Raw genomic sequence first — 12,559 nt, 5'->3', positions numbered from 1 at the left:
TGAAGAGCTCCGTCGGAGCGTAGACGCGACGGGAGCCGTTCCAGATGAATAAGCGGTCACCCGGTCCTTAAAGCGGCAGCTTTTTACAGCGGAACTCCTGTGGACATGAAAGCTGCTTTCAGAGTTGTGTGGTATGTGAGGAACATGATGTTTATTTCGCTTTCAATATCAGCGGTTCGCGCTTGAGACGCGACCGCCATTTTGTTGCCTCTGCCTCTACCACCTACTACGCATTCGCTGCCTCACGCTGCATTATGAAACAGCATGCTTCTCCTTGAAAAGTACCTCAGCCCTGGATTGTGTCTGCTACTTATGAATGGGGTAAGAGAAGTTTGAAATTTTACAGACTTTTTTGCTTTTTGCAGTCCCAAGTTGATCTGCGATCGCCTTTTTTGAAGTGGTTTCTGCGCCAATGGTTCGCCGCTTATTTTTTACTTCATGCTATAATCTACACAGCATATTTTCTTCGCAGCGTTGACCCTGGAATTCTGTGAATAATTGACGGAAGAGGTTTTTTCTACAATTAAGAAACAACTCTCTTTTGCTTTTCGCTGATTTATTTCTTACTTCTGGCGCTCCTCAGGATTAGCGTCCTACTTCATGCTTCAGATGTAATTTCAGTCAGTGTTTATCCGCTTCAAAAAGCTTCAACTTCATCTTTATGTTGTGGGCTGGGACTCTTTTTCATTGAAAGTTGCTTTTTTGAAAGCAATTTTAACAAACCAGTTTCTTTATATGTTTTAAGACCTGACATTTTCGTTTTTTGACCTTCTCTCCACATTTTTCTACTTTCTCAATGGCAATGCCACGCTACTACCAAAACTCTTCCCAACAAACTAATACAGCCAACGTGTCTTTGGAAGACATTAACCCTTTCAGTGTTTTGCAAGATAATACGGAGGATGTAGCTAATGACACTCCTTCCCAAAGAGCGCCTCTCCTCATACTTCTCGTCCAAGCTCGAAAAATTCTACAAAATTACCTTCTACGCCAGGGAAACGAGTTAAAACGAATCCTCCATCTCCTACCAATTCCTCCTCACCTATCTCTATGGAGCTGCTACTGGAGGAAATACGTTCACTCAAACACTACATGGCGGAAACGAATTCTAGGCTTCAAAACCTCGAAGATAACTGGTCACACACCGAGCAAAAAGTAGAGATTCTGGAGAGAAATGTTGCTTCAGCTCAATTAGTCATTGACCAAGTTCCCTACATACACAGAGAAATTCAGAATCTTAAGCAACAAGTTGAAAATTTAGAAAATCGAAATAGGCGCAACAACCTACGCATTTACGGACTTGCGGAAGGCCTTGAAGGATCAAATTCCATCGCCTTTTTTCAATCATTCTTGCCTACTCTTCTTGGTCTCCCAAACTCTCCAGCTTTAAATATTCAACGTGCACACCGTTTAGGTCCAGTGTCTCGTCCATCTACTTCCTCTTCTCCTGCAGCCAAACCTAGAGGTGTTATTTTGTACTTTTTGGAATATACCGATCTACTTAAAGTTCTTCAGGCTGCCAAGCAGAAAGGGAAGATTACTTGGGAAGGTTCTAATCTCTTCTTTGCACAGGACTACGCCAAAACCACTGCAGATCGTCAGAAGATATTTTTGGAGATGAGGCCTGCTCTTCGTTCCTTCAATGCACGTTATGGCTTATTTCATCCTTGCCTCTTTAAAGTAACTTATAATAACAAGACGACAAATTATGAAGACCCGGCAATACTTCAACAATTTTTGGACTCTTGCAGAAATGACTCCATCGACATCCCTACAGCATGATTGCCGGATATAATTCTTCTGCATTTTGATGTCATGTTCTGTCGGGATGTCAGTCATTTACTTACTCTTCCCCGCTGTATATGTATCTTGTTTTTTATATATTGTATTTTGTTCCGTTGTGACTTTTGTTGTTAATATTCTCTTTTTGGCTTCTTTTTAGATGCAGTTTTGTGACCCCCTGATTTATGTATCCTTTCTTTCTATCTGGAGGTCGTTATCCCTTTGCCTCGTTCTCATGGAGTCTTTGGTCCGGTGTGCTATCTTCCTCATGTGGTTCCAACATCCCCAGTCTTATTGTTGTTTTGTGGTATGTCTTTTAGACATCTTTTTTCATTCGCAATTGTTGAATTGGTATTGGTTTTTTGTTCTTTGTTTCTTCCTCCCTAAGTTACTTCTTTTTCTGTCTTTTTCTTTTCTTTTTTTTCTTATCTATTTTTCTATACTTTACATCACTCATCTTATCCCTTTCATCCCCTCATTTCTTAGTCTTCTCTGCAATTCTTTCCTCTCCAATTTCTTTCTTATATGCAATAGAAATCTGAATTTGTATATTGTTTGCATAATACTTGTTCATGTTCTCTTTGATGGTTTATTTTTAGAGTTGTAACTTGGAATGTTAAAGGAGTAAATAACCCTATTAAACGACAACGGGTGCTATCACACTTAGCTAGACTAAACACTGATATTGCTTTAATTCAAGAAACTTATTTATCTGAAAATGAAGCCGCCAAATTGAAACGAAGTTGGGTGGGTAATGTCTTTTCATCCCCTGCTTCAGGTAAAAAAAATGGAGTTTCTATCTTATGCCATAAGAAATACCAAGTTATAGTTGCCACTCAAGAAACTGATTTGGAGGGCCGTTGGGTCATTGTTAAAATTCTTAGAAATCAAATACCCCTTCTTCTTTTTAATGTATATGCACCAGTTACTGTGGATAATACATTTTGGACGCAGATATCTGATAAACTCCTTTTGTTCGATGATGAATATATTATTTTTGGTGGAGATTGTAATCAGGTTATTGACCCTATTTTAGATAGACAATCTTCTGTTAAGTTCTCTAACACAAAGATGCACTCACAATTTACCTCTTCTATACGCCGTAAATCTTTAGTTGATATATGGAGGCTCTGCAATCCCACACTTCGAGAGTACAGTTTTTATTCTCCCCCGCATCACTCACAATCCCGTATAGACTATCTCTTTTTCAGTAAACCCTTATCTCAACAAGTCTCCCATTCTGAAATTGGTTCTATTTTAATTTCTGACCACGCTCCAGTTTTAGTTGACTTTGAGTTACTTCCTTTTACCCCTCATGCAAGCAGATGGCGTTTTAACAATGTGTTGCTATCAGATCGGAATTCACAAGCCAATTCACCACCTTTGCTACTGAATTCTTTTCCTTTAACTCTACCCCGGACGCTTCCCGTGTAATGATTTGGGATTCCTTTAAAGCTGCCGCCAGAGGCTTTATTATAAAATTTGTTTCACACAAGAAAAAAGTTTTTCAAGAGAAAAATTCTCAGTTACTTGCTAAAATCAAACACCTTGAATATGCTTACTATCATTCGAACTCTGAATCCGCATTGAAGAATCTTATTGACGCAAAATTCTCTTTAATAAGCTTCCTACTGAAACCGCTTCCTCTTATCTCTTAAAAAGCAGTGCCCGATACTATGGAGGTCAAAATAAGATGGGAAAACTGTTAGCGAATTACTTAAAAATCAGACGTGAAAGGACCAAAATAGAATCTATACGAACTGACTCTGGTTTATCTTTCTTTAAAGATAATGATACACTGAATTAATTTGTTTCTTTTTATAAACAATTATATACTCCTGAACAACAACCAACCCCGACAGATCTCTCTACTTATTTTCAATCTATTGAACCCCCTCTACCCTATGACATAGACTTTTCTTCCTTAGAATCAGACATCACCACATCTGAAATTTTGCGCACTATTTCGCTTTTAAAAAGAGGGAAAGCTCCGGGTCCTGATGGCTTTACCATTGAATTTTATGCTCACTTTGCAAATCTTTTGATACCTCATCTCTTATCACTTTACAATGCCTTTATCTCTAGAGGTTCTTCGTCAGGGACCTTTCAAGAGGCCATGATTTGTTTAATACCTAAAGAAAATAAAGACCCCTCTTTATGTAAAAACTATAGGCCAATTTCTCTAGTTAATCTAGATTATAAGATTTTTGCTAAGATTCTAGCCCTTCGTATTGATCCTATTCTACCTACTCTTATTGGCTCTGAACAGTCGTGCTTTGTAAAGGGTCGTCTATCTTCTGATAACTCCAGAGTCTTTTTTAATATCCTTAGCAAAGCGTCTTCTCTTGACTATCCCATTGCTGCTATAGCATTGGACGCAGAAAAGGCGTTCAACAGAATTGGTTGGGATTTTATGTTTCAGGCATTAAAATGGATAGGATTTCCCCCTAAATTATTATCTCTTATTGCTATATTATATTCTAGTCCTAAAGCTTCTATTTTTGTAAATCGCAAAACTTCAGAGTTTTTTCCGCTTTCTAGGGGAGTGCGTGAGGGTTGTCCCCTCTCCCCTCTTTTATTTATAATAGCTTTAGAACCCTTTTTAACCAGGATTAGATTGGATGAAAAAATTACTGGCTTCCAACTCCATTCCTCTCAGGTCAAAATGTCCGTCTATGCGGATGATTTTCTTCTGTATTGTTCCAACCCGTCATCCTCTGTCCCTTCCTTTTTATCTCAGGTTGACATTTTTTCTCGATTATCGGGGTATCGGCTTAATTCGGATAAATGTGAAGTCTTACCCTTAAATATTCTATGTCTCAAACAAGATTTCATACCAACAGGTTTTTCCTGGCAATCCTCTAAGATCAAATATTTGGGCTTATGGTTTTCCTCCAACATCCCTGAAACTTTAAAGATAAATTTTGATAGTATTATAAAAACCGTATCAAACTCTATTGATCGCTGGCACCCACTTTTTCTTTCCTGGTGGGGACGCTTAGATTCCATCAAGATGATGCTTTCTCCTTTTATTCTTTATCTTCTCTCTATGAATCCAGTTCACATTCCTGTTTCTTATTTTAAGAAAAGTGACTCTCTTTTAACCAAGTTCCTTTGGAAAAACAAACCTCCTCGAATTGCTCTGTCTGCCCTAAAAGCAGACAAGTCATCTGGAGGGCTTAAATTTCCTGACTTTAGATCATATCATTATGCCTTTTCTCTAAAACAATCCTCTCGCTGGCTCTCTGAAGATCAACTTATCCACCCTCCTCTCTGGTTGAATATAGAAAAACATTCGTTATCCCCTTTTACATTCAACGAATCGCTTACTTTTACTAATAATAATTCTCTTTTCCGCTCTTCAGTTATTTCCCAAACCCGTAAAATCCTTACCCCTCTCCTTCCTTCTTCTTATCCTTCCTCATCTTCGTTAGATCAATAACCCATTTGGTATAATAATTTATTGCGCATTAACAATCGTACCTTTTATTGGAAAACGTGGAGACTCAAGGGGCTCCTTTGGATCTCCCAATTACTATTCAATAACATCCCTATGTCTTTTTCAGATTTACAATCAAAATTCTCTTTACCTTCCTCTGGTAAGGCCAAATATGCTCTATTATGTGCTTCGCTTTCCCAGTACCTCCGTTCTTTACCAGCAATTTCCACTCCTCCTTCCAAATGTACCACTATTTTTCCTTTACTATTGAATCCCACTTCAGCTTCATCTTTTTATAAATGTTTATTTTTCTCTCCAATTAGGAGCAAGGAGAAAGCTGAATTGGCTTGGGGAAAGGACTTAGCCAATTGTTGGCCTATTTCTCTCTGGGATAAATTATGGCTAAAGATTCACAAGACATCTAGAACTGCTAACACTTCACAATCCCTATATTTTATTTACAAACTTATTCTATTCACCCCTGCAAGGTTGGCTTCTATTTCTCATGATTATCCTCCTGCCTGCTGGTCTTTTCCTTGTGTAGCTGCTGACCTAAAACATATGCTATTTGAGTGTCCTCCGATCTCTCGTTTTTGGCATTTGGTCTGGTGTCAAATTATTAAAATCTTTCAATCTCACATTCCTTTTTCACATACTAACATCTTTTTAGGCTCTCTATCATTTTCCTGTCCCACTTCTTCTCACAATCCTATACTACTTGATTTATTATTAGCAATAGCTTTCCATTTGATAACTTCCAATTGGAAACAGGCGGACAAAGTCACTTTTAAAGCATGGTGGAATGCAGTTTGTTTTCATCATAGGCTGGACACTAATTATGTCACTCCCATATCTCTGTCTATTAAAAGAGATCTTTTATGGCTTCCATTATCCTCCTTTTTAACCTGCATTGCATCTACAAACATATCACTAGCTAGTTCTTCAGATGAGGTCCGGAAACCTCCTTGATATACGTGTCGTTTGTTTACTTCTCTACATTCTATCCCTCTGATTACTCCTTTTGCTGTATGGTTTTAGTTATAGTTCATATCAGCCATTTCGAAACTCGTTTTTCTATGCATATCAGGTGTCATTTCTAAGTTTGATGATGATGTAATATGTTATCCTGTTTACTCCCCTAGGTTCTTTTTCCATTCCCGGTCCCCCCCCCTCCCCCGTTTCTCTCTTTCCCCTTTCTTTTTCTGTCTTGTTTTTTCTATAAATTGTTATTGCTGATGTTTATAAGCATATTGTGTTATATCTCTTTACATATTTCAGTTTTTCTTTCAATAAAGACAAACTTAAAAAAAAAGAAATTACATATGACCCCACAAACAATCTACTGGTATGCTTGGATGTAGAAGCATTATACACAAGCATCCCGCAAGAGGAAATAATTTGGGTGATTGAAAACCGGTTAAAACAAGAACAGTGGACCTGGGATGCTCCAATTAATTGGATCATTACATTGATGCGTATAGCACTAATGGAAAAAAAAATCCGTTTTGAAGACCAGCTCTATCTTCAAGTCCATGGCACTTCGATGGGCAGCACCTTTGCTCCAAGCATAGCGTGTCTGTATGTTGTTCAGATAGAAGAACAACATATCTGGTCAGCCAACCCTTACTCTAGTAACATCTATAAGTGGTGGCGTTACATCGATGATGTCCTGTTGATATGGAAGGGAGATGCTGGGACACTGTCCAACTTCCATGGGTGGCTTAACCAACTCAATCCCCATTTAAAATTCACCATGACATACCACCACAATGAAGTCTCCTTCCTTGATGTCAAAATTAGAGCAAAAGATCAAGGCCTTTCCAGTTCTTTATACACAAAACCGACTGATAAAAACAGTCTTCTACATTTTGAGAGCGCACATCCACGCTCCCTCCGGGAAAATCTTCCCGTTGGTCAGTTTCTACGTATTCGTAGAAACTGTGAAGATCTGAATGATTATAAGGTCGAAGCAGAGTTTTTGGCGAAAAAAGCTGGAAGAAAGAGCCTACCCTAAACACATCATTGATAAAGCCAAGAAAAGATCTTGCAACACACCTAGGGATGCCCTTTTGGAAACACACAAAAAAGAATCTAAAAATACCATCATCTGTGTCACTACAGACAATGCATCATCTAATGATGTTAAGAAAATCATCAACAAAAAATGGCAGATTCTTACATCAAATAAATTGCAGTTTGACAAACCCATGTTCTCATTTAAGAAGAATAAAAGTCTAAGAGACAGCTTGGTACATACAGATTTAAGAAAGAGAACATCTCAACAACTCAAACTCTGGCAGTAACCTTCGGTCAGCGGTCATTATCCATGCGGAGCATGTGTGGTATGTCCTCTAACCAAACACACGAAAGAGATAGAGTTGGGCATGCACCACGCATGGGAGCAGAGAACACAAACAAATTGCAATAGCGACAAAGTCATTTATATGATTAATTGCCCATGCCAATTGATGTACATTGGCATGACGGGAAGAAAAGTTAAGGTTTGCATCAGCGAACATAGAAGCACCATAAGGAGAGCAATAACAGCCACTAGATTAACATCCCATTATGTCGAAATGCAACATACAGACATGGATGTACAATGGACCGTGATCGAGAAAGTCAAAGGAGAAGGAGACCTGACAAGAAAACTTCTTGAAAGAGAACAACGGTGGGTGTACTGCCTAAAGACACATATCTATGGACTTAATGATTTCATTCCTTGGAATCAAATAAATAAAAAGAGCTAAAATATGAATAAGTCATGATATGTATTACTTTGAAACACCCAGTATTGTTACAAGAGATCATCATTTTATCCCACCAAAACATTGAGGTACTAGTGTCAGTGCCCCCATTTTGGGTTATTCTGCACAAAATATCGTCCAGTCTCATAAATAGGCCGAAATCTCTATCACTGTAAATTACACAGATATATATGTATATAAAACATACGCCCACTCCGAAAGGGATTCAACCCTTTGGCTCTATTCACATTACAATTTGATGTGACTGAGCGAACCTGCGGTTACACATCTGCTCCTATATCCTAACGTAATGAAGTCATAAATAATATGGCCTACGTTATCGGCTTCCCGTTACCTTAACCAGTCTCAGTAAAGTATATATTAGGTGGGGTTTCCCCTCCACTTTTTCAAGGATGGTACTACATGTCCCATAATTCCTCTTAAATAGGAGGTGTATTCTCTTCGGGTTTACATTGGCAGTTGCGGTGTGGCTACCCCCTCGTATTGAGAAGCATTTAATTCACATTGCTTTTTATTCTTATTACAACAAATTCATCCGGTTGTCAAAATGTGTGCACTGTTTATTTTTATTTTTACCTTTATGTCATTACATTCACGGCGACCTCTTCACAAATCTCGCGCGAGTTCGCCTATAGACCCGGAAATGGATACTTCCCTCCGGGACATTTAAGCTTGCAATGCGCGGCTAAAACATCGCTCGAGCCGATGGAATCCCCGCCACATAGGTCATTTGAGGGGTGAGACTGGACAGACCGTGAGTACTCCGCATGACGTCTTGACAAAACGTTATCATGTTTTGCTACCGCTAACTCCAAATGGAGAGACGGCAGCCTTAAGACACAGCTTAAATATGCCTCCTGTGTTCTGTTTCTGCTTCTTTTTCCTTTTCTTTTTCTTTTTCGTTTTATATACAATTTGCAAAACACCGTCAATGTATTGATGGACCGGTATACTTTGTGGATTTCAACCAAAATCCTGGAACCAGGGATACGCCCGTTAAAGCGTGATTCCACGTGGATCACTACTACTCTCTAAACGGGGTAAGAACATCGAAAATATTTTGCCTGTGTTTCAACAAAACTTTATTGTATTACAGAGCGATATACATGAAGACGAGTGAGTGAGTGTGTGCACGATTAAGGAACTTCTTTCTGTCTTCTTCACTTGGGTTTAAGGTACACTAGCCAGCACAAAACACTGAACGTATGAAAGTGAGTTCTCTTGGCATAAGATATAGCTTTCAAATTGACACACTATATTGCAAGAGCACAACCTGGGAAAATGTGTGGGAACTTCTCACATCATGGTGTTATTTAGCGTCTGAAGATCAGGATGAGCTGATATATACCTTTTCTTCTTTTTGTTGTGTTTTTCTCTTCACAGATGGAGTTACATAACTTTTAAATTATTGACGACATACAAAGGAGCAGCTATCTACCCTTTATTCAAATAGGATAGGGTATTTCCCAGTTCTACCCTAACCAGGTGTTGACATAGCCCTGAAGAAAGTCCTAGCACCATATCGTTTTGGGCACACAAGGACTGAAACATGTTGGCCCTAGGGTCTTAGGACTATAATTTTCCATACAAGTCTAATGTCATTATTTTAATATTCCTGTCAGACCCAAGAATAAAGGGATACTGGGGTCTTACAGTGAATTTTTAATCTTTATCCCCCTGGTCTGTTATATTATCTAAGCGCTCCCTGAAATATTGGTTGAGCCCACCGCGACTTATAGGGGTCGCGATGTCCCGATGATGAAGCATGACACCACTAGGTTGTGTGAGAGAAAATAAATAAAAGTAAGGTCTTTTCCTGCACCACTCCATTAGTGGTAGCTTCACGTAGGGACATCCCAGTACCTCTCTCTCTACCTCTCTTTTTTCTTACAATCAATATCTTGATAAGAATAATAGTGGAGAACTCTAATGTGAACAAGTACTTGAGGGTAGAACATGCTGCATTTTGTAGGTTCCGTGTCTAGACCTTTACTACAGACCATGAGTCCAATCACAAACAAAAATAAAAAAATACAGATAACAATGAAACACCCCTCCCCCACCCACCTTGGCATCCCCAAATTGCCAAAGCCATGATCCCATAATACAACCAACTTTGCATTATAAAGGAAAAAGAAAAACAAGAGTAACAGAGAAAAAACATCCATCACAATCAAACGGGTGTTACACATCGGGGGACGTAGCGGCACATAACACTCCCAGATGAGATAGGGAGGGGGCCGCCTACAAGAAGCTGTGTGCTCCAATATGTTGACCAGATATTAAAAGCCGATATAGCTGACAAACAAATTGATAGAGGGGCCGCTGGCCAATGACAACATCTCAACGATGAAGCTATTCCCCCCAAGTGCAGAAACCCTATACTCCCAGAGCACATTGAACCTGTAAACAGCGAACAGAATGTCATGTCCACAACAGTCGCAGTCATGTCGATTAAATGAAACCAATCTGGAAGAAACAATGCCGGTATTACTGGCAGCTATATGTGACGTTCACACGAACCCTGGCTTGTGCGCCACCACCCACAAAAGGTCCAAGCAAGTCCAACTGCCGGGCTAACATGCCCCCCATGAACGACATCAAGCAGGTGCGTCATATTACGTAGGTGCCACTGCAACTTGATATACCATAACACAGCTAGAAAAGGTGAGGGCATCATTCATCAATGTCTGAGGTCGGATCAGACGCCCGCTGTCCATGTCTCAGGGATCTGGCGTAATCCATTGCCAGTTTTGGATTTGCACCTATACGTAATCGGGCCGGGTACAGCATGCTCCTTCAGTAACAGTTTCTTAACCCCTTGAAACTCCTTGCACGCGGCTTGAACTGTGGCTGTAAAGTCTGGGTAGAAAGATAAGACTTTACCTTGATAGTTCATGGTGCCTTTCTGACGGGTGATACACAACACCGCATCACGGTCCCTGAAATTCAGCAGGCGCTCAATGATAGGCCTGGGTGGTGCACCTGGTGGCGGGCGCGCTGCCAAGGATCTGTGAACACGCTCAACACTCAGCATTTGGGAGAGATTTTCTGAGCCACAGATATCAGGAAACAGGTTCTCAACATATTGCTCTAGTTTCCCCACATTTGTGGATTCCGGCAAACCTAAAATTCGCACATTATTGTGCCTAGAGCGCACTTCAATGTCCTTGTTTTTATCGCGAATCAGTGACAGAATTTCTTTCAATGTCTGTAGTTTTGGCGGCCACTTGCTGTAGGCCATCCTCAGCGTCTGAAATCCGCTGTTCCGCCTCTCCTATCCTGACTGCCTGCTTGTCTAGTTTGGAGGAGATGTGATCCATGCGGCCGTTCAGTGCTTTTATTTTACCATAAATAGACTATAGGCTGGCTTGAATGGCAGATAGTGTTTTTTGTAGGGCAGTTGGGGCCTGCACAGTAGTATCCAGCTCAGAGTCAGAAGCTGTGGTTTGCGAGGATTTACCACCCCTGCTCAGTTCAAAATTCAGGCACGATTGGGTTTTATCTGGTTTACCCATGATGACTAGTTGTGATTGGTGTGTGAGGCGTGCAGCGCGAGGGGGGACCACGAATGCACAAGCGAGCCTCTCACCGTCAGCGTCCAGTGATCAAATGCCTGCCACCGAAAAAATTGTCACATTCAGCTGAGTCTGAGTGTCTGGCGGTGTGCTGCATGCTCAAATGCTGTAGAGAGGCCTGTGAGGATTTTTTACGGTATACATATGCTCATGCATCAGCCCTCAATCACTCACATAGGCCCAGTGCAATGAGTGGAGGTTGCTCACCAGTGCGCTGGGGTCAGGTCAAGAACATGCAGTGCCTCACTCTGTGTGCGAGAAGCCCAGGGAGAGCGACCCGCCGTGAGGCCCAGAGCGCAGCTACCTCCAATCAGGCCGATGCACACACAACGCTCCCGCCCAGATCGGAGCCGCTCCCCCGCTTCCTCTGCAGCGGTCGGCGATCGCACAGTGCGCGATGTGCCTATCAGCAACCAGCTCACCCGCAGCATCGATTGTAGCAGCGTGTGTTCAACACCGCCTCGCTCAGTGCAGCCGCATCCCCAGCCGCGTCTCACCGTCTGGCAGGCAGCTGTTACACCAGTTGCGAGGCCGCTATCTTAGGTATGGGTGCTCACAGCAAAGTCCGCTATAGTACACAGCGTTTGTATTCCGCACCCACAGACAGCATATTCCGGGTGCTCAGGTTGTCCGCCAGCAACTCCGCCTGGAAAATAATGTTGATGGCCACATATGGAGCAGGATAATGTAAGGATGATATTGGCGGCCGGCAGAGCTGCACTACAGTGCTGCCATCTTGCCGCGCGCCAAGCCACGCACCCCAGACATGGAATACATGATGGTTTCTGTGTATACTTTGTGAGTGTGTGCGGTCCAGAAAGTAATGGGTACGTTGTCACACTGATAGGCAGAGTGTAGGACTGCAGGACTTCAACTGAATTTCAAGTGAACCATACTGTCTAAGATTCTGCTCCATAGTGAGCCAGATATGCTTAGACTGATGTACAGGATGTCAGGAGGACCGTCTGATATCAAGGGTGTTGGCATTCTTC

The sequence above is a fragment of the Triturus cristatus genome, chromosome 10 (genome assembly GCF_964204655.1).
Source record: "Triturus cristatus chromosome 10, aTriCri1.1, whole genome shotgun sequence".
Lineage (NCBI taxonomy): Eukaryota > Metazoa > Chordata > Amphibia > Caudata > Salamandridae > Triturus > Triturus cristatus.
The sequence above is the reverse complement of the archived record's forward strand: the minus strand, read 5'-3'. Positions refer to the sequence as shown.